The following is a 23,367-nucleotide window of genomic DNA, read 5'->3' as shown; positions in this document are numbered from 1 at the left end:
CAAACACCAAATTCCAATATGTAAACGGGCAAGCTTTATATATGAGTAATCAAATCTAATCAATATATAATATTGATATGTATGTGAGCTAAATATATGAGCTAAATCAAAATTGAAACCAGCCAAGAGTTTGCAGCTAAATTTTTGTGAGTTGAGTATGTTACAATAAAACATATTCCTTGTGACTGCTGCTGTGACCGCTAATGCAACCTGTAACTTTCTACATGTTCAAACTACAGGAGAGATAATGGAACTCTCCGGACTTTTGTTTTAGAAATCAATTCACCTGGTTGTTGGCATTCAGTAAAAATCCTCAATCACAGAATGCCCAGGTAACATGAACATGAATAAGTAATTCATGTCTCCCAAGTAGAGGAGACATTTCGTTGTAAAACCATTCTCAGAACCTAAAAGACATTTTGACGCTAGAAAAGTTAGCAAACTGAATGATAAGTTAACAACAGAGGGTAGCATGTTACAAGACAAAGTTTTGCTGCCCATTTGTGGCCTGTTTGGATGTAGCAATGGAACGGTAAGTTCATTTAGTAGCAGATAAAACTCAGCAATACAAAGGTAGTGAGCACACTCTGATTCTTAGTACTGGTGACATGCATTGCGGAAACTCGCCAGACTGACACCATCAACAAGGTGTCCAGTCGCAAATATCAAGCATGATGATACAGATGGGACTAGTACTGAACAGCATTAGACAGCATTGGCAATGTCACATAGACAGGCATGACCTGTTCAACTTGCTAAACATTTCTGCAAAGCAGATTAAGGAGAGCATTTCTAACTAAGGCAAATGTTCTGTTTTTGTCCCACCTACAGATGAATATAATAATAAAACATTACAAATTCCAGCTTAGTTGGGTTTTGGATAGTTTCTCCATTTCTTAAACAAAAAAGAACAGCATGGGGCAGGACTACATCTCTCCTCTCTGTTTTTTCTCCAACCTTTTATGCTGTCCCCCTCCTTCGCCTGCCGATCAGGTCCAATCAATGTTGGCAGTACTCTCTGCATGCCAAGGCGGACATCTGTGCCGACCAGATCCTCCAAAACCTTCAAATGAAAGCAAACAAATGCTCTCCCAGGAAATTATATGTGTGTTTGTGTGTGTATGTGTGTATTTGCGGGCCTGAATGGTTAATCAAGTGGCTGACTGAGGAGAGAAACTACATCACAGAGGTAATTCTCTTTTGCACCAGATGGACCACCTGCAACAGAGAGACACTGCCACCATCACCACTAATTCCTGTGTACCTACAATGTACTTCGACACCAAGAGTAGAGCTGGTTTTCTATCCTACTAGCTTGTCTTCCACAGCTTATCAGATAATCAGTCAGATAGATAGAAAAAATGGAAACCAATAGGAATCTGGTTCCTGTAAATACTGAGCTGAAAACTGCTGCCTAGACAATTGTGGCTGTTGTTGCAAATCTGAGCTGGCGTGACACAGAAGCACCGATTGTCAGCATACCTGCAATCCAGTAATGTTTATGCTCCCAAAAGACTAAATGAATACATAATTAGATGCAAAAAAACCTTAACTGAGTACTGATTAACAATATTCCAAACATGAAAAAAAGCTAAGTCTGTCCAATCATATCCTCTATGATTTATAATGTCAGACAAGCTTAAAGACATAAATTATTTTAAAACAAATCCATGGAAAAGCTGCAATAGAAGCAATCTACACCGTGTAATTTATACACAAGTTTGATTCAAGCTGACAACCACTTCTACATGTCATTCTTCCATTCTCTCCGATACTGTTCTTGTTCAAAATAACAATATTATTGTGGACAGCAATGCAGTATGACATGACTAATTTAACACAGAATGTCATTGCAGCTCCTCCCACAATATCTGTTCATCATCGTCCATGTAAGGCTGTGTATTATCCAGCTTCACATTATCATGTTGGTGAGTAAGTCACTGGTCGTGGTGTTATATACTGCTGGCATGCAGCTGCTTATCTTTAAATTACAATGAAATGCGCAGGAGTGGGAGAGATTGAGTTGCGGGAGGGAGGGAAATGAGGAGAAAAGAGAGAGGAAAGGGAGAGAGGTAGGATGTGAATCATAATAAGAACAGGGGAGAGGGCAAGATAGAGGTGAAGCGCACTGCTGATGCCTGAGTAACTTGAAAGCAAAAGATGTTCTCCTTTTTATGTAATGTAAACACACAGACACAGAAACCCACACACACACACACACACACACACACACACACACACACACACACACACACACACACACACACACACACACACACACACACACACACACACACACACACACACACACACACACACACACACACACAGTTACACTATCATTCTGATACTGTATGTACACGCAATTAATCTGCTCTTTCCTTGGAAAAGGTGGGCAGCTGTAAGTAGAGCTATTGTTGATGTTTTGTATGCATTCACAGATGAAACACTGATGGAGGCAGTGTGCCAAAATGGTTCCTCTTCGTTGTTAAATAATCTGAATATCAAAGGGGCAGATTTCTTTTCCTTAGGTGTTGGGGATATGGAACTTTTCATGATTTTGTTAGCACCTTGGAAAAACCTTCTGTCTCCGGTATTTCCACTACAACTCCCAATCCTGTCTTTGTACTTGTCTGACTAAATACTGTCCCCCGAAGTTGTCTACTTGCTACCTGTCTATCTGTAAACATTTCCCTGCTGTCTACCTCCCTGCCTACTTGCCAGTCTGTCTGTTTAATTGTTGGCACGCTCGCCACAGCATAACAGTGAGTAATGAGTAACATACTGTATGATCAAACAATCAAGGAGAAAGTGCAGATTTTGAAATAATTAACAGCTTTTACCAAAAGTGCGAAAACATTTAATTGGCCATCATGAACTTGAACACCATATGGGATCCAATAAAAACATGAGGGTCCTTGGCCAGATGCTGAGACCATCTGACCAACATACTGTACAGTGTTTGCCTTATGACGCATTACTTTAAAACCATAGAGAGATATACTAAAGCTAGTAAACCATAATGTGAGTGCAGCATCACCGAACAGTAACTGTCTGTACAGCCAAAACTTTTGGACAAATATAATAGATACTTTTTACCCTTTTTTTGTTTGACTCAAGGTATTTAACCATCTGTTAACTTTTTTGTCAGACTTTCAGTTTATTGCTCCTTTCATTTAAATGGCTAATTTTAAGTTAGCGTATATTAAACTGAAAAAAATTTGCTACAATGCCACTGAGCCATTAATTTCTAAAAACAAAAGTATATACGCTCAACTAATGCAATATTAAAAGTTGTCTTCCTATCTTATCAGTATTTTCCAATGGCATTTGAAGCTTTAACGGCTTGAAAATTTGATTATAGGGCATTCAACTTACAGTAAGCGTCTCTTTTGAGGCTATAGTTTACAGTGCTTTTAAGCAAAAAGTCACATCAAGCAACTTTATATAATTTGGTCTTGCTGTCATCATAATACTCTCTCTTCCCCTATTCATCTTTAAGACAGACTTGTTCAAATTCACACATTAAAACTATCATGTGCAATATAATATTGTTATTTGTTATTGTACTCTATTTTAGTGTCGATTTTAGCTTTAATTTCGAATTTCTCTCTATATTGCTCCCAGTGATTTGTCTGCTGTGACTCTCGGTTCTGCCGTGTGATTATAAAGAACAACTGTTAATGTTGAAATGCTGCTCTAAAGTAATTGTTGCTTCTTCTTTGATCAAAAGTTCCTGGTCTGACAAGCAGTGGGTAGTTTGTTGACCTCCACAGTGAAGCCATGCGCATTCTCTGTGTGTCTCTCTCAAAATGTCCTTGAGCACAGAGAGGCAGAGCTGAGCTATGAGCTGTGCCCGCTGCACCAGCAACACCACCAGCAGCACTGGCATATAGCCCCCCCTGCCTGTGACAAAAAATAGTGCAGGAGATTTCAATGACGATGGAGCTGCTCTGCACACCTGCACGCTTGGAAATATCAAATTATAATTTCAGGCGACAGGTTTACAAATGCTCATGGATTTGTATTGTGACATGAAGAGTTTAATTTCAAAACATTTTTTATAAGCACTGATCAAATTTTTTTTTTATATAGAACAAGGTGCTCATTTGGAGGGGACAAATAACACGAACCCCTTACATTGTGATTCCAACGATACAACACCACTAGAAAACGATCAGCTTTACAAACATAACTTCCTGTAAATTAAAACAAGTACAGAGGAGGGAGTTGCTGATTAACTGAGTGAGTTAGCTGATTGGTTCTTGCTCTCTTAGTTCAAAAGACTTTGTGCATGATTTAATGACAGCATGACAGAGTAGGCACTTATAACAGTGCTATTTGGGAAGTCAAATAACAACTAAATGAACTCCAAATGAAAAAGTAGCTTTACTGTGCAAACATTTTTATAACCTGCACTACAATGCTAGTGTCTGCAGTGAATCATTTGTAAAACTGTCTAAAGTGGTGCACAATGTTCAGGGAATCCCCAAGCACACGTACATGAGCACATTAGATGCACTGCACTGCAATACCACATTTCTAATATCCACGTGAACACACACACACACACACACACACACACACACACACACACACACACACACACACACACACACACACACACACACACACACACACACACACACACACAACAACAACAGAGAGAGAAAGACACATTAACTGACATTGTCTCTGAGGTGAATTGTTATATAACAACCACACAGAGAGCCTCCTTTCAGCCACCATCAGTGCTCTCTAATTGGGTTGAAAGCAGCTGTCATGCTAACTAAGCGCAGCAGACAGAGTCTGACGAGGAAAAGGGTTATTTTGGAAACCAATGCAGGAGCTTGAAAAGCACTGCAGCTCCAACTCATATCAGGCTCAAGAGAAGATAAAGCAGAAAGGAAAAAAAGGAGGGAGATGAGTCAGAGAAAGGAGGAGAGAGATACACACATACAAATACATACTTCCATGTATATGTGTGCTTAGGCTATGTCGGGTTATAAATTGTGAGGGGCTTTTTAAGAAAAGCAGTCGGCCAAGCAACCCAGCTAGCTGCAGGGGTTGCTGTGTGTCACTGCAGAATGAGATCAGAAGAAAGAAAGTGAGAGCTGGTGATGATATGCTAAAGCTGTGAGATGATTGGTTTTCACATCATTCACATTTTTGAACATCCTCTCCTAAAAAGGACAAGTATGGGCTCAATAATATGTCAAGGTGTGCCGCTGTAGGCAACTCCATCTCTCCCTCACTCTCCTCCTGACCTCCACTTGCCTATTCTTGATTTTCTGCTTCTGCAGCACACACCAATTCTGTCTGGTCCACAGATGTCACCTTTCCTGTGCCTTGGTCCATGCTTTGATTTTCAGCTGCCTGCTCATTCTCACTTCCTCTCTTTCTCTTAATGGAACATCTTCTAATTAACATTGCTTCATTTTTTGATGATCCGCAAAAAATAACTGCCTGTTTTGTCCTGTCTTTCTTTTTGTTCTGCAACCTAAATACTTTGTCTGGGGTGTACTTATTGAGTAAAAGGCATTATACAATATAACCAAATCAATACTGGCATTTTATTGCCTGGCATATTGAAATATAACAAGCAAATGTAGCATGAAAAGATTAGCATGAAAAGTTATTGTTATAATTACTGAAAAACCAGCATCTCCAAATGTTGTCTGTATGTAATGGTCTAGTAATAAATAGTTGTATAGTGTTAGCTTAGTAGTGGTGAAGATGCTCTGGTGCTTTAGCAGGCTGTTTTGCCTCGCTAAGAGATCATCCTGTAAAATAAGAGCAGTTTTGCTCTCTTCTGATTAATTCACCAATTAAACTAGGCTCCCAGCTCGATTCCTTCAGAGTATGGCATCTTGATGTCAATCACCTTGAACAGGAATTCAGGGGAGGGGAACCCTTGTAAATTATAAGGTAGAGGGAGCGAAGTGAACTGTATTTAATGTTTTTCTCTAAAGTTTTTCTATCCTGTAATATTTAGATTTTTTTTCTAATACAGAGAGACTGGTTTTAGATGGTCACAGAATGGCATAAAGAATAAACAGCAATGAGAGGAAGTGCAGATGATATCAGAAACTAGAGGAAAACTAGAGAAAACTATCATTAACAATGACCTCATGCTTCTCTAGGGAAAATAAAACATCCAAAGTAGAGCTTTGTTCAGTTCTCGGTAATCAGTATGGTATCACCCTGCCAGGTGACGTCTTTCCTGTAACTCCTGTTACTAGAGGCAAGGCTACATACAATGACACAATCACACAAAACAGCTCAGTTGAGCATTCATGAATCAGAGCCAAGCACATGAAATGTACAGCGAAACAAGAAACACATCTAACTTTTGTTCAAAGAAGCTTAACAGATGGGACTGTGCTATCTCCTCTAACAGGCTGCAATGTGATAAAATATGCAAATATATTTTTATTTAATGTGGACAAGCCACAGCTACTCTATTTTTTTTTTTTTAGCCACACTAGCAGCATAGCTTTAGGGAAGGCAATGTCAGTTGGTTGGTCCACCATTTACATCCAGACTTATATATCTCAACAACTATTTGATGGATTGCCATGCCTTTGGTAGAGAAATTCACGGTGCCCAGTAGATGAACTCTGATGAGTTTTGGTGATGTCCTGACCTTTCACCCAGTGCTACCAGCAAAGTTTTCTCTTATCCAGTGAAATACGTATCTCAACACCAACTACATGGATTGGTACAAAATTTTCTATTTTGTGTTGACATTCATGGTTCCTCGACAATGTATCCAATGAACCCCTGACTCTTCCGTGAGGTCAAAATTTCAATTTGTCCAGTACTTTTATGACCTCCGACTTACACTGCAAAACCAATTACATTCCATCAGCCACTTTGTGTTAGTATTAAATAGCAAAGGTTTGCATGCTGACATACTAAACTAAGATCTTGTGCACATTACCTGCTAAGCACGTTAGCATGTTGACAGTAGCGTTTTGCTCAAACCACTACTGTGCCTAATTATAGCCACAGCAGTGTGCGTCTTGTTTCTTTATGACAGTTTAAATTAAACTACCTCACCCATGCCTGCGGTACAGTATTATAATATCAAACAGCCGTCATGAACATTCCCAGACTCAGTTAAAAGGCTGTGTACTAAGAACACAGGAAAACTGTAGTAGGGTCAACTTTTTCACTTGTGCCCTTTGTAATGGTTACAACAGTCACGGCCTTCTGTATCATAACCTTACCTATGTGAACCTAGTCAAACCTAGAATGAGTCTGTTTTAATCTGTTTCACCACCAGATCCACTACCTTCGGAGAATAATGCATCAAACAAGTGGATGATAAATGTGCTTGAGGGGATTTTACTAATCCACACATAGTATGACACATGGTGCAGTCCCCAACGTAATATGGCTCGCAGAATAGTAACTAGACACTTGCTCGAGAGTGTTTCTAACCAAGAAAGGTCCTTCAGAACATACTGAAATTTTGAATTTCTTAATCACTAATGCCACTAAAGCTTGGACTAATCATAGCATTACACACTTGTCTATATGAAAAATGGTTTGTGTCAGAAGTTCATATTATTTCAGTCTTGTTAATTCTGCCACATATGGTTTGTTGTGCTACTGGAGAAATTGTATTTCAGAAGATACACTGATAAAACGAAAAGGAAGAGCTTCAGAGATGCTCTCATCTCTGTAAATGTCACGGTAAAAGAAATCTGCACAGTCATACATGAGAGTACTGGCACTGGCCCTAACATTTGCATACATGTGTGTTTTCAGGCTACTTTCAGAACTGACTCTAATGTCAGGAGTCTGTGATTAATTTGTCATAATTATGATATTTGTTGTGTTGTCAGCATTCCCTAACAAATAGGTACAACATGATTGCTCATGCTGGTTCTACCTCCATGTACAATAATTAGTACGAGCAATTACCTGTGTCAACAAAAACCAAACCCAGTTGTTAGAAACTAAATGAGTTTGACCTCTGTCCTCTTCCAGTTGTTTCCCTGTGAGCCAGGATCCTGACCTCAGATTACTCATCTGTTCCAAGATTTGAAAGTCTTTTTCATGGAAGCACTCTGTTGCTTTTCAGCATGACAAGCTGCTTAATCTGTGTCCGCAAAACACCCGGGGATCAAAAAGCATGATACAGCTTCTTACAGGAGTCCTTCCTGCGCTAAATGGGGACACATGGTCAAATGGCATCTGAGGTAAACAGCATGGCCCTCGACTGTTTTGTCATTTCAATGGATAGGATATAATAGAATAGAATAGAATAGAATAGAATAAAATAGAATATCTATTTTTAACATGAAACTATGAGATTTTTTTAGCTTCAAGGTACCAGTGCACTAAGGGACAGACCACCCAAATCCAATTGACTGAAAAGACTGGTTGACACACTTAAAAGTTTTGATAAATCTGTTCAGCTATCATGCACATATACAGACACTGTATACACTAGAGGATAGGTTTGATATGGGAAGCATAAATGTGATGACAAGGTGAAGGAGGGGATCATACAATACTTGAGTTCTAACCCCTTCAATCATATCTTAAATCTCACAAAAACACCTCTTGTGCAGCTGCAACATATGATACGAATAAACATGAAGGTGTCACATCTTTCTGTTGTATTTTTCTTCGCCTTTCTCACACTCAGCTTTCCTTGACTATCATCAGCCATTTGGATTTGATATGTATTGTTGCATTATATGAAGACTTAAAGACTTTTCCAGATTCAAGTTGTAAAGATCAAATGTTTGAAATAATATTGATGGTCTCAGAGTAACTGGATAGCAAGTGACTGAAACCCTTAATCCTCATTATTACAAATTAATTTGTGTCAACTGTCCGCCATTGTTCCAATCTAATGCAGGCTCGGTCTGAGCCTCAGTCATAATAACCAAAACGTGGCAGAATCAATCAGATAGCATTTACATTATCTGCTTGGTGTTGTAAGATCAGTCATTCCAGAGGGACAGCCACTAAATCAGCAAGAATTGTTTTTATGATTCTTGCTTAATGCTTTGGTCGTGTTATGCTCATTGATCACTTTGTCTGTTCCTGTCTCTCTCTTAATGTCTTTCTACAGCTACTCTATGTACAATATGTTTTTCTTTCTGCCACTTTCCCTACTTGCATTTAAATGAACCACCCGTCTGTCTGTCTGTTCTCTCTTTGAACTTCTCCTTTGCCTGCTTGCCTCCTGTGTGCCTGCCTGTTTTCCCGCCAGTGGTTCATTATATAATGCTGGAGTCTTCCTACGGGGAGAAATTTGGATTCTGTTAGAATCCTAAGCTGGGTGGGGGTTGACACATGCATGTGAGAAACTGCTGTCTGTAAACAATCTGTCTGATGATGCCACCGAGGATGCAGGACTAAGATCTACAACAATGGCTAGCAAAACATCTGGCCCTGGTGATGCATTTGTGCCACTGTTTCGGGAGAACGACCATTGGTTCAGGCACAGGAAAAGGACTGATACTGGTGTTCCAGGTTTCAGTGAAAAATAGGACAACAGGAATAAGGCCTAGAAAGATAGACTAGAAATAGAAAGAGACATGGGGATGTTATTCTGGCTTTGGATTCAGCTCTCTACAGGGAGATAAGGAGGAATTGAAATGCACGCAGTAGAGCAAGTCTATCTAACTGTTAATAGAACAAAAGAGAGGGCTTACAAAAGATTCACCGGTAGCCATTTTAGTTCACCAGAACACATTTATCTAATTTTACTCCAGAATTAGCAACAGCTGCACTCAAACCAGAACTGAATAAGCATATTACAATGCGACACACAGTTTGTATATCTTGATTGAGCATCATCAGGATCACATCTTATGCATTCTGAAGACTGAAAAACAGACTTGACAATTTTTGTCTTTTTGGGGGGAATGAGGTATATGAATGAAGGATGTGAATTATTCTAAACATTTTAGGCATACAGGCAATCATGCATTTACTGTATAATCATGTATTCACTGAGATCACACACATACTTTCCAATAAATATCTACATGCTGTGTGCATGTTCTTATGTATGCACAAGCACACATTAACTTCCTGCTGCAAGGTAATGGGTAGAAAGAAAAAAAATACTCCTGTGGCCCTCTCCTTGCTCCTGATGAGCCTGTAGAAATCACAAGGGAGTTATTGGTCTAATTAAATTCAACACATGCATGCTAAGTGTGTTAAAAGCAGACTAAAGACAGAAGGAGGAGAGGAGCGGAGCAGAGAAGTGGAAACATACAAAAAATAATTTTAAAAAGTGGAATAAGTAACAGTAGTCCTGTGAATGTAGCTTCCTTCCACATAACATGAATATAGGAAATTGTGCAAAACAGGCTTCAGATGAGTAGCATCAATACAGGGTTTTTCCGCTTCATTAATTTGTCATATTATCAGCCCATCAGTTCACACAAAGAGTTAAACTGAGATTATTATCTTTTATTTACCATTTTATCTGCAATTTTAGGAAGTTTGGTTTCTTTAGAGACAGTTCACCGATTACATCCCATGTTCAAAGATACCATTTATCAGGATATACTAAATTCTAACAGATACCTGACAAGTAGGAACAGCTGTTAGAAATGTCTGTTTTTAGACTGCCACTCGATAACATGACATTTTATTTTAAGTCCTAAGATGGGCAAAGTGTACCCCATCTTTATTATTAAGGGAATGTGTAAGGCTATAAAGTGTCGTATGTGAAATGTCATCAAAATGTGAGCAGGTGATGACATGATACAAGCTCATATCACCACTTTTACTGGATTTACCACTTTGCTATTGACTCCCTGCTCCTTTATTCGATTTTCTGAGCAGTGACGAAAGTCGAGAGAAAGAAACAACAAGCTAATAGTAGCAAAGCCAAATGCAGACCATTTCATTGCAACATTTAACATGTAAAAACACATTTTATACCGTAGTCCCCAATGGTAGTAACAAAAAATACTGTGGCAAAACAGCAGTGCACGCTGTGGTCTAAGCATGAAGAACCTCAAGTGCAGTTTTATCTACATAAACATGACCTCATCTGCATCACTCCAGGGACATCAGAATAAATTAATTTATTTGGAGAAATAAAAATTGTCAAACTTGCCTGCATGCCTGCGAAAACAGAACTTTGTCTCCAGTAGCTTTGCGCTGCTGAACAAAAGTGCACAATAAGGTAAATCACCCATGGCTTGATTTCCCATCATACTGATGTGAAAAAGAAAGAAGCAAAGCTTTTGAATCAACTTGTACAAAAGTGACTGCAAATACCTGCACAGACTGAACAGTTCAAATCTGTCAAGTAGAAACTAAAAATATGGATTTTCACACAGTATGAAACAAATCCTCACTGACCAGGACACTTTCTAAAAAACTTCCTCATCCGATCACTAGGCAACACACCAAAAATATAATATCTGACAGGTCAGGAACAGAGATAGATAAAAGCTATTAGTCACTGTCTCTCACTGCGCCACACACTCCTGTATGTGCACAAACACACTCATTGCTGTCAGATTCTTAAATAATGGGTGACTGGAATTAAGTCTTTTCGCCCGATTTAGATCAATTAGAAAAACATAGACAATTATTGCTGGACCCAATGTGTAATGTGACATTAAACTCAACACAAGTGGGTGTCAATGTCAAGTCACTGCTTCCAAGTGCATATAACCTACCTTTTAACCCATCTTATGGACACTTGCTATTTGAAGTATATTTCAAGAAGTGAAATCCAAATTTGTTTCCCAGACAACTGTAAAATTGTAATTTGAAAAACCTTTAGCACTTCCATTTGTCATTATCAGCTATAACTGAGTTTTTCTTTGTTTCTTTTTAGCCAAATGGCTCTGAGAGGTGACGGATACATTTGAGCAATGAAGCTTATAAGTAATCTAACTTGGCATTTGTAAACTGCATATAGAGCACAGTAAATCAAGCACTGGTCCATCTGACTCTGGAAGAAGCTCAGCAATCCACTTTGTTATTTAGACTGATGAGACTAATTGACCGATGCGATTTTTATCTAAAATGGAACCTAGTTTTGTTTAAAATTTTAGGCAAAACTAAGGAAAGCAAGCAAGAAAAAAATAAAGAAAAGCTCGGCATGCAGGAATAAAACATCTACCAGAAGTAAACACGACATGTTTTAAGTCCAGTCAATTCTATTTTGTTTCTACAGTCCAAATCCCAAATTTTCCTCAAAGAGGTCTATAATTTGCACCGCATACTATACTACCACACTCTCTCCTTAGACCTCTGGTCAAGCATTTGACTGAATTAAGAGTAAGAATTAAATTTAAACTGTCATGAAATTGCATAAGAGCCTTCTCACTTGCTTCTTATACTCACACCTCTAAGCCTCCTCAGCTCACCTCTCCTTTTCTTTTCTCTCCTCTGTTCTCTAAGAATTTTTCCACTGGTCGAAAGGCTTAAAAACACAAAGTGAGCTGTTTATAAAACTACCAAGCATCATCTCTCATCTCCTGTAATTTGTTATTACTAACAAGACAAAATGAAATAAATGAATACCTAATAGCATTTGTCCTTGGCACAAGTCTCCTTTTCAAGATTTTTTTTTTTTTTGTGGAAAAAATTACTGTCAGGTCTCTTTACCACTGTGTTTGTCGCTATGCTACACAGAGGTGATGATGACACAGCAAATTTTAATGCACTGCGACGCTAACAGATTCTCTCTTGACTACATGAGATAGGACAGAGCAGCGCATGGTATGGATTTTCTCTGAAGGCTGTTTGTTTTTCTTGTACACATCTGTTGTTCTTAAGGATTGTTGAATCCCTTTTAAAATGTCATGACAGGATATTATAAATATATTTTTGTGTATATGCATGAAGTACCTTCACATGGAAAAGGGAACCTTGGTATTTCCAAACTGGTCGTGAAGGATTGGTTAAAGTTCTTTATACAGTATTTATATGAGTTTACTCCTCAATGTGGTAACAGAAACTTCGCACGGTGGCTTTACATCTTTTTAGGCCTGTATTATTTACCCTCAAGTTAAAGAGAAAAGTGGAATATGTCACTGCATGCTTACTGTGCTACTACTATCCCATAAAGCCATCAAATGTATGGTTAAGATCTAAAGTTGTGCTCAAAGACATGGAGTTTCAGAAGAAAATGAGACAGCTGGTACATTTTTTTCAACTGTTTTGCTCCAAATTTTCCTTTTTAGCTCCATTTTCAGTCTATGTGCACATTTGTGTGTATCTTTTCTCACGACTGCCTCATCACCTGGGTATTTTGTTTGCTTTAGAAAGGTATTAAATGAAGAGACAGATTGAAAGAAAGACAAAGAGAGAAAGGGACAGAAAGAGGACTGACACTCTGCTTCTGAGCTGTCTGGCTGTCTTGGTGCAGTGGAGCTGATGGTTGAGGTCACACAGTCATCCAAGCCCCAACAGAGGCACAATCATTTTCCTATGACAGCCTGTGTAACAGTGTGGCTGACTGACTGAATGCATGACTGATTGCATGAATAACTGAATGACTTGGTGGCTAGGCAAATGGCTGACTGGTTGTTTGACTGCCTAGCTGTGCTGATTTTTCTCTGAATGGATTTTTTTTTTTTGTGCATTCACTGACTAACTGGCTGTCTACTGAACTGACTGACTGTCCAGCAACTATACAAGTCAGTGACCCTGTCAGTCCGTTGGTTTGATGATCAGTCAGTTTGATCAAACAAGCAAGAAAACATTAAACTAACCAGCCAGTGAAATTACCAATTCATCGCCCTGTGACAGTAGTCAGCCAGCGGGCCAGCCAGACAACCAGTCAGCCAGAAAAGCAGACATCAGACAGATCAAGGGAGAGAGGTGATAATGTTTCCTATTAATTCAGTCACCATGCCAAAACTGTCAAGTTAACTAATACAGTGAAGACAGCTAGCCACCAAACACACATGATCAGTTACGGCAGCGAAGCCTGCTGCTATGACAGAACCAGTCAGTAAGTGTGAAGGAGAAGAGAGACTGCAGACTTCATGCTGCCAACAGATGGCCTGACAGAGTGAAGAGGTGAGCAATAAAGCATTTTCATCTAGAGAAATAATAAGACATGAGGATTTGATATATATTTGATCTCTCTCTCTCTCTCTCTCTCTCTCTCTCTCTCTATATATATATATATATATATATATATATATATATATATATATATACACACACACACACACACACACACACACACACACAGACACACACACACACACACACACACACACACACACACACACACACACACACACAATACTCCATGCTGCAGGAGAATTATTTCTAGCACAGAGTATCCTTCATCCTCTTCTCTCCTCTCCCTCTAAAACACATCACCTGCTCCTAACCCCCTTGCCTGCCGATACAGGGCTACAATATTATCCATGTTCTGCATACCCATAAACCACAAACACATGGAAAAAAATAAAAGGCAATTAACAAAACCAGCAAACACAGTTTAGCTGTTGGTTCATTCACATTTTTACTGAAGGACAATGTATACTTACATGGAAGCAAGGTTATCACCACCATCACCATGACGTGAAAATCCCCCAACCTAAAAATGATACTGCAGCGGCACATGCAGCAGCGGACTAACCAACACAGCGGTTTTCAGTATGTGTGTGTGCGTGTGTGTGTGAGTGAGTGTAGGTGTGCGTGTGTGTGTGGAGACCCGCTAAGCTGCACTCTCACTGCTACTGCCTCAGCTGGGGCTGTCTCAATGCACAGCCTGTACCATGTTGGCAGGCGGCAGGGGTGGGCGTGTGTGTGTGTGTGTGTGTGTGTGTGTGTGTGTGTGTGTGTGTGTTTGTGTGTGTGAACAGTGCTGCATAGCAGAGAGGCTGTTCTTCATTTGACAAGGTTTTTCCCTGACCGGATATAGGGATCAAGATAGAGGTCTGGAAAGATAAATTGATGAGGATAGAGAGAGAAGGAAGGTTGGAAGAAGAAGGGAACAGATGTGGCAGTCAATTCTTGTCTACATGTCTCTTTCTCTGTGGCTCCCTCTTATTCTCTCTCTGACATTCAGCCCCCAGAGCAGAGCGGAGCAGAAGGTCCACTGTAGACACGCTTTGCCACCTCATTTCAGAAAAGACTGAAGAAGAAAGACAGATGGAAAAAAAAGTGGGACAGGGACAGAGGAAGACAGAGGGAATAGATAGATTATGTAGTAGAGCAGGAGAAGAAGAGAAGAACTGGAGCAAGAGAATGAGGGATAGAAGGGGAGTCAGAAATAAAAGAGTGATTGGAGAAAACTAAGGAGGCAGCAAAGGCAGAAACAAGAATGAAAGATGTTTCGTAAAGGAGCGAGGACATGAGCGAAAAACAGAGAGGGAGGAGAGGGAAGAAGAGGAGTGGAGGGTAACTTTCAAGGACATGCATCTCTGTCAGGCTTATTCTAGTCTTCTGCAGAGCGGGATTCCCACACAACACACACAAACTTGCATACAGCTCACCCCAGTGGACAGGATGGCTGCAGGTCATAATGCCTTTGTGTGCCTATGCATGTGTGTGTGTATGTCGTGCTCATCCATGACTGACACACACCTACACACAAACACACCTGCTCTGCCCTAGCCAGTCATCTGGCTATCCAGCAAGCCAGCCATGACAGGAAAGGATAACAGCTTTGTGTCATGTTGCCATCACGTCACTATCCCACACGTCATCCTGTCACAGCTTGCAGGGAGAGAGGGGGAGGAGGAGGGGAGCAAGAGCCTCACTGTGACAAACTGTTACCCCCCCACCTCTACCCCCGTGTCTGTTTTTTTTTTCTCTTTGTTTTGTGAGTGTCCATTTTCCCTGTGTCCTTCTCTCACTGTGTAACACGCTCTCTCCCCTGTAGTGTCACTGGTGTATTATGTAAATATTCGATGTTGGACAGCACCAGCATCAATAGCAGCACTCCACCACTTTGGGTTATTCCCACTACAATGAATACACGTTAAACAGAGCTGAGCTTGGCACATCCAGGCCGGGCTGGGACAGCTGATAGAATACACGGCATATACTGACATACCTACAGTATTGTAGAGGTCTCAGTTTTTACAGCATGCAGTACAGTAGCACAACTGCTGCACAATTGTTCCACTTGAAAAGGAGTGCATCCTTGGTTATCTGGCAAGTTTTGAGTCAGAAAATGAAGCGTTCAGCACAATTTTTGAAACAAAGAGGAAAACAGGGCTACTGTGTAGCTGTTGTAAGAAAAAATGGATTCTGTCATGATTAATGTCCATCAAAGTACCAGACTTGCTTCGCTTGCTTAGCAAGCTTCAGCTACTGCTGGCACTGATCTGAGACACCATGTCTTGCAATGGATTTTTACTGCAGATGACCACTTTGAAGAAACTGCACTTCAACTGACTGACTTGAGTTGTTAATTGATAGTTTTTAAAATCTACCTGCTGTCGATGTTGCTGTTTTGGATGTTCGAAGAGGTACAAACTCCAGCAACACTTGTATTATAAAGAACAACTTTATGACCCTGATGACAATAAAGTTGTTCTCTTTACTACAAGTGTTTCTGGAGTTTTTACCTCTTCAGACTTTTTCCCTGAGCCTTGGAAGTACATGAAGTTGTGCCAGAATTCCCTACTCTACTTTTTGGATGTTCGCAAAGAGTTAAATACTGTGTACATATTGTATTGTATATATGGTGTGTAGGTGAATTGGTCTTATTGAGGGCACTGTACACATCCCTGATCTAATCTGATTAATTCAAATTCAAATTCAAATCAGGATCAATTTAAGGGGCCTGGACAAAAAGGAGATTATTCATCAAAGCAACAGCTTGACACCAACATGACCAGAGCACGGCTGCCAAAGAAGCTACAGCAATGCAGATGAAGCATGTGGAATAGAATAGAATAAAAAAGAACAAAATAGAACAGAACAGAATAGAAATTCAGCGGTTTGGCAGGCCTGAAATAGACCTACATTGTGGTGACTGGATAACTCTGTACAAACTTTGAGTACATTAGTGTCTTTGCAATCTTTTGGTTTAGTGAGGAAGCCTACGGTGGGGTGTGGACCATACAAGTGTTGAAGAACAACTGCTACAACAGTTATCTTGATCAAGGCAGGGAAAGAGAGAGAGAGAGTTTTTGAAGAAGGGAGTCATATGGAGAGAAAGAGAGAGAAAAAGGGAAAGAAGGGGAGCAGTGATGGGGATCAGAAACAGGCCCTGAATATCAATGCATTGCACCTGAGAGAATTCAGGGCTGCAGTGCACCAAAACCTGGAAGAAGGAGCATGAGAGGACAATAGCATTATAGGCAACCAGAGCAGGAAGTACCAATCCTCGCAGCCGAGAACACACATACAAACTCTCACTATCTTGCTCCACCCACATTAATCGTAACACATATTGAGATTCCCCTCATTTGAATTTCTTCCCTGACTTCACCTTTAAAATTGTCTGATACAAGGTTTAATTAAAAAAAAAAGAGGTTGTTTTCAACTCAGAGGTTCAGAGAGATACTACTATACAGCCATCCTGCTGAAAAGTTCAATGCTGCACCTCCATTTTTTAGTGGAAACTATACCACTTGTCTCACTGATTGGAAAGTCAGCTTCTCCACACTAAAATCCTGCAGGTAGACCAATTTTAAATAGATGCTGCAGGCACGCCTTCACACTAAAGAAATCACACACTCACACAAACACATATTTAACTTAAGACAAATTCAAGCCATCCATCTCAATTGAATGACAGTCATTCAAGAAGCCTATAAGACACGTTAGTATGATGCTCCTCATCCTCTTTGCCCTTCGCTATATTAATGGCCTCTTCTCTCTTTCCCATAAAAGCTCCATTTCCATCCAGAAGGGATCTGTTAACCCATACAGTGCCATGTTTACCTCGAGTCAATCAGACATCTCATATCCTGGTTACTAGGCATTAGCCAATAACCATTAGCCTTATTAATTGCGGAAGCCTCAGACCATCTCCTGAGTGCTGCAGTAAAATAAAACCATGCGCCTTGTCTGTTTGTGTGCACGCACACAAGAATGCGGTTAATGAGATGACTCCCTAAGGTCTCTAAACTTTCTCTATGAGAGGTCACCATCACACACGCTACCTCTAATCTAATATATTACTCACACACTGCATGTCTGCACTTCCTTGTAGCAATAGCCTCAGACAGTTATGAAGAGTGAAAGTCCAGTGCCAATTCTACAGCCGTGTATTAAGAGTCCAGGGCCTGGTTCACCAAATCTTCAACATGCAGGCTATAATCCCACAACAAGATCATTTCCTTCATGTTAATTTTGATATGTTTCACTAATCAAATGCCATACCAGTGACCCATACATGAGCATGCAAAACCCCTTAAGAACACATACATTTATCTCCGATTTGCAAAACAGGCCTGTAAAACAAGAATGTTTAAAATAATTTTAAAATGACATATTTAGTTTATAACATAATACAAAATCAGCTAATTGTACAGTATACCGACCTCAAAACATAAGTTGATCCTTATTATCTTCATCACCAAGAATCCCCACTACCTAAGGTTTAGGATGCAAACCACACACTCAATGTGATTTATTGCATCTCTACTATGTAAATCAATAATCAAATCATACTTTTTGCTGCCGTTCTCCAACCTGCATGATGACATAAGTCTGATTTGTGCTCCACAATCTCCACTGTGCCTCTTGTTGAGCAATATTCTGCATAGAAAACAATAAATTATTAAAATAATAAAAAGATAAATAGCCTATGAATATTTATTGTTCACCAGAGACCATATTTAATTTATCATCATGATAATTTATCATTATCATCATGCTGCACCATCACACTCTATTTAAGCACAGTTGTTTTGTTTTTTTTTGAAACAGAGAAAACAAACAACAAAATCTGGGTATTTATTACATTGGCAGTTGTATCTTGACTCATACAATCACAACCAGCATGGCAGGCAATACACTACTATGAGAGCCTCATCAGCCCATCCTATTTTCCTCTCTATTGCTCTCTCTACACTACTCTGTCCCTTTTCCCTCCTCTCAGTCCTTGTTCCAAGAGTGACGGAGAGCTTCATCTAACTCCCCAGGGACAACCATAAGGGAAACACGCACACCCACAAGCCTGAGAGTCGCACAAAAACTAAGACACTTACATCCACGTACACAAAGCAACACACAGAGACAGCAGACAGAGAGACATTGTCCGACAGTTAGGGTGAACTCAGTCAAATTCTCTTTAGGGAAGCTTCCTGCATACCAACCGTAGAGGCAATGGTAGGCAGAGGAGAAGGGGACATTACACAATGACAGACAGAGCAGGCAGAACATAAAACAGCTCACTCTGCCTTTTTCAACTGAGGCTGTACCCTTGGTGTCAAATATATGAGTTTCGTCAAAATGATAAAGTTAGAAATTGTGTATTCATGTGGGCTAGCAGTCTGCAACTCTTTGTGTAAGCACAAATTCCCTGGTTTGAGTCCCATGGGACTGTTGTCATATCAACCCTCTCCTTCTCCTCACATTTCTGTTTTGCTCTTTCCTGTGACAAAATTCAAAAAAAGTCAGACAAAAAAAGTTCATTAGTTCATTTCCTAAAAGTGGTCTTAACTGGAGCATAATTTCCACTATAACCATATGTCTACAGATAAATCAATTAATTAAGCTCCCTAATAAATTAATCAGTAAATATTTCTATGTCAATATACTTGTATTCATAGAACACACAAATGGTTTTAACACAACTGAGTATTTTAAAGCAACAGTTAGTCACAGAACGTTAATTTACATTCATACGCCAATTCATGCAGACAGGTGGTCGAGAGGTTTAAATAAAGTTCATAGATAAAAAGTAAAGTATAATTTCAGTAAAATACAGTACAATTTCTTCTTGCCAATATTTCTCTTGTTAAATCTGAACAAAGTGTTCACAGGCTGAATGCCAGTACAGAAACTGTGCAAACAGGTTAGTGGCTCAGCACTTGTGGTGGTGCTGAAATAGTAATGAATGACCACAAGGTCTATTCTTAACACCTAACGACAGGTGCAAACACAGAGGTTTTAGAAGGTTGTAAAGAGTCTGGTGAAGAGTAATTGTACGTGTGGGTGGAGGACTAAGAATCCCTGTTGAAACATCCACTGCAAACAGGGCTTTTACTCTTCCTCGTCCCCATGTGGGTAATTGAGCTGTTAAATCTTGGTTGCACATAGAAGTAGTGACTGGATTAGCCAGCTCTCTACTTATATAAATTTTTAAAAAAAGGCGTTTAACAAAAAAACACACCTTGAAACACAATATATTTTCCTAGTTTTTGAACTGGTCACATGTTATTACTACGTATTAGAAGAATTATAATTTACTTTAATGTACAGTCATTGCAAAAATAATGCTGTTACTACAGTATTCATGGTGGAGTTGAGATCCACTTGCTTTAGGAGATAAGAAAAAGGAAGATTTTAATTTTATTTTTCCAAACCATCTCTACATGTACTGTAGGTTTACATGGAAGTGTAATTAAAGTTCCCCAATTCTTGCGGGGGGGAAACCCATCACCTTGCTGGTGGGGTTCAGTGGTCCTGATTGGCTGACCCCCTGGGTGCAGAGCTACACATTGTTGTACTGATAATCTAACAAAGCTGCCTACTTCTGAAATCTATTCAGCTGGTAGGGGATTCAGTGAGGTACAGATGAGAAAAGCTGGGTGTCCAAAGCCATTAATCTACCCTAGCTTCCTCGTTTTTTTCTTTCTTCATTTATCTCCTTTTCCTCACTCTCTCTCTCTTGACACCTAAATAGCCATATATTCAGGTCTTATTCCCCCATTTCCAGGGGAAATTAATGCCTGTTTGAGGTGAGGTGTGAGGATTAAACTGTGGCAGAGGATTAATCAGTTGCGCATGCCTGTAAGCTGGACAATTCCAGATAGTTTATAAAAAGACTGGAACATGTATATGAATAGATACAGCCAATAGTGATTGAATATAGTTAATTCTCAGCTGAATACAATAGTCTTCCCAGCAAGACTGGACAATGTGTGTAAGGTTTTAAATACTTTTTTGATACACTGCTTTTGTACATTACTTTCCATAAAAGGAGTAATTATATAATTTCCTTGTTAAATTAAAATGAAAACAGGATGTCAGATAAGGATATCAACACTCTCATAAGACTATTTGCTAAGTAAAGGTGATTATGACTTAGGGGTTCTTGGAAAACCCCTGATGCTGCTTTTCTTGAAAAATAAACAGCAAACTTAAAGGCGACAGATAAAAGGTAATGCGAAACAGCAATGCAAAACAGTTCTGTTGAGGTAAGCAGTGACAGTTTTTCTGAGCCAGTGGCAGAATGGGAAATGAATGGACTCTGGACACACTGTGATTAACAGTCAATATTGTGACAGAGGACTGTCAGTTTGGCTGGAGGCAAGGAAGATCCAATAAGCAAATATGAGGCAGAGTAAATTCTAAGAAGTCACTTCATTATAGGAAAGATAAACCCCATGCTAATGTAACTCACTAAACTTAAAGCAAAGACTAGTCTTGTGTAAAAGTTAAATATGTGTAAAAGTCAAAAATATGAAACTTCCAATCTACACAATATACAGTACAATAGAGAGCTATAGAGAGCTACACCTTTGTCTTTCATCCTTTAGTGAACGTGTACTGTCCTGTCAGCCAGGGTTCAGTCCCCAAACATTCAGTAAATGCTGTGCAAATTTTAACCGAATTTTGAGAAATTTGGCAAAAGAAAATGGTAAGTAATGCATATTTCCATCCGCTGCTCTTATGCAAAAAATAGGAGCTGGCTATTCAAAATAAACAGCTGGAGGCACTAATTGTCCGGTCGAGTGCCATTAAACCATTGGAAAAGAGGAGGATGCAACCACAATGTAGTTAAAGGAGTACCAGTCAAATCTGTGAAAAACAATGTAGAAAACATAATGGAAATATGGATTTTCTGTTTGTTTCATTTATTATTTTAAGGACCATAACAGTCTCATTATCACTACACACAGATCTGATTTTTTTGTCTGCCACTTTTTTCACTTACTTCAGTGGACGTTTAAGTCACATACTTGTGTGTCATAATTTATTCGATAAGCCTGTTTCCATTGCATTTTGCTTTCGTCGACACACCAACTTTTACACCTCAGCCAAGGGTAAACATTTTTTAATGATATTTCAAGATTTTTATTCAAATTTCCAGCATTTTCTCTCTGACCACCTTTTTTTGGAGAGAGGATTAAAAAAATACATTTCCTACAGAGATCACTAAACTGCATCTTTCATTGAACTACAAGGATTCCATTCATAGTCTAAATTACTAATGTAGAATCTGCTGTAGGCCACAATATTCTTTCTGAATTTTAGAAAAGTATTTTATTGAGTTGTTTACAATGCCAGTTTACTACATTAATGCATTCAGTAAAAGTTTTCATAGTAAGTGACGTTTCTGTAACTGCTACTTAAGCGATGGTATCTGTGTGTCACTAAGGATGGCAATGTCTAGACTGAAACATCTGAACAATTATGAGATGCATTGCCATGAAATTTGGTTGAGATATCTATGGCGTCCAGAGGATGTATCTTACTGACTTGGGCAATCTTTTGACTTATCATGCTGTGCCACAAGCACTTCATAGTTTTCACTTATCCAGCGAAATATCTTAACATTTACTAGATACAAAGATTAGCAAAAAAATTTGAAGGGACACTCTTGGTTCCCACGCAATCTATTCTACTGACTTTGGAGATCCCCTTACTTTCTTAATGACTTGGCTATTGGATGGATTGCATGAAATTTGGTACAGACATTAATGGATCTCGTGTGATGAATTGTATTAGATTTTAATCTATCACCATCATCAGGTAAATTTTTAATCTTTCCAATAGTTTGGTTTATGAAGAAATAACTGCAAAACTAATGACATTCCCATCAGCTTCAGCTGTACTTTGTGTTAAGTATTAATTAGCAAATGTTAGCATGCTAACATGCTAAACTAAGACAATAAACATAGTAAACATTATACCTGACAAACATCAGCTTTGCCACGGTGAGCCTGTTAGAATGCTGACGCTACCATTTAGCTCAAAGCAGCACATCATAAAGTACAGCCACAGAGCTGCTAGTACGGCTGTAGACTGTTAGTATTGATGTTATTAAGGCAACAAAAAATAATAATGTTGTGCTGTAATTTAGAAAAAAATGAGTGAAAGATCAGTTCAACTCAGTTCAGCTGAGCCAGAGCCCAGTGTGTGCATGGAAAATCCATCTATAGACCTTAAATTGGACCTTTAACCATAAGCTTTAACCGTTTAACAATACATTGATGAGTTGAATGTTCTCAGACTACTTCCATTTAAATTCAAGAAAAACATAAACAGTAA

General features: G+C 39.2%; 1 long non-coding RNA gene across 1 annotated transcript in view; it reads right to left on the bottom strand.

Moving 5' to 3' along the window:
* Nucleotides 1–23,367, bottom strand: part of LOC120783265 — a 58,974-nt gene that overhangs the window by 2,341 nt on the left and 33,266 nt on the right. The window lies entirely within an intron of this gene.

The sequence above is a fragment of the Xiphias gladius genome, chromosome 21, assembly GCF_016859285.1.
Source record: "Xiphias gladius isolate SHS-SW01 ecotype Sanya breed wild chromosome 21, ASM1685928v1, whole genome shotgun sequence".
Lineage (NCBI taxonomy): Eukaryota > Metazoa > Chordata > Actinopteri > Istiophoriformes > Xiphiidae > Xiphias > Xiphias gladius.
This window is presented reverse-complemented; position numbering and strand designations above follow the sequence as displayed.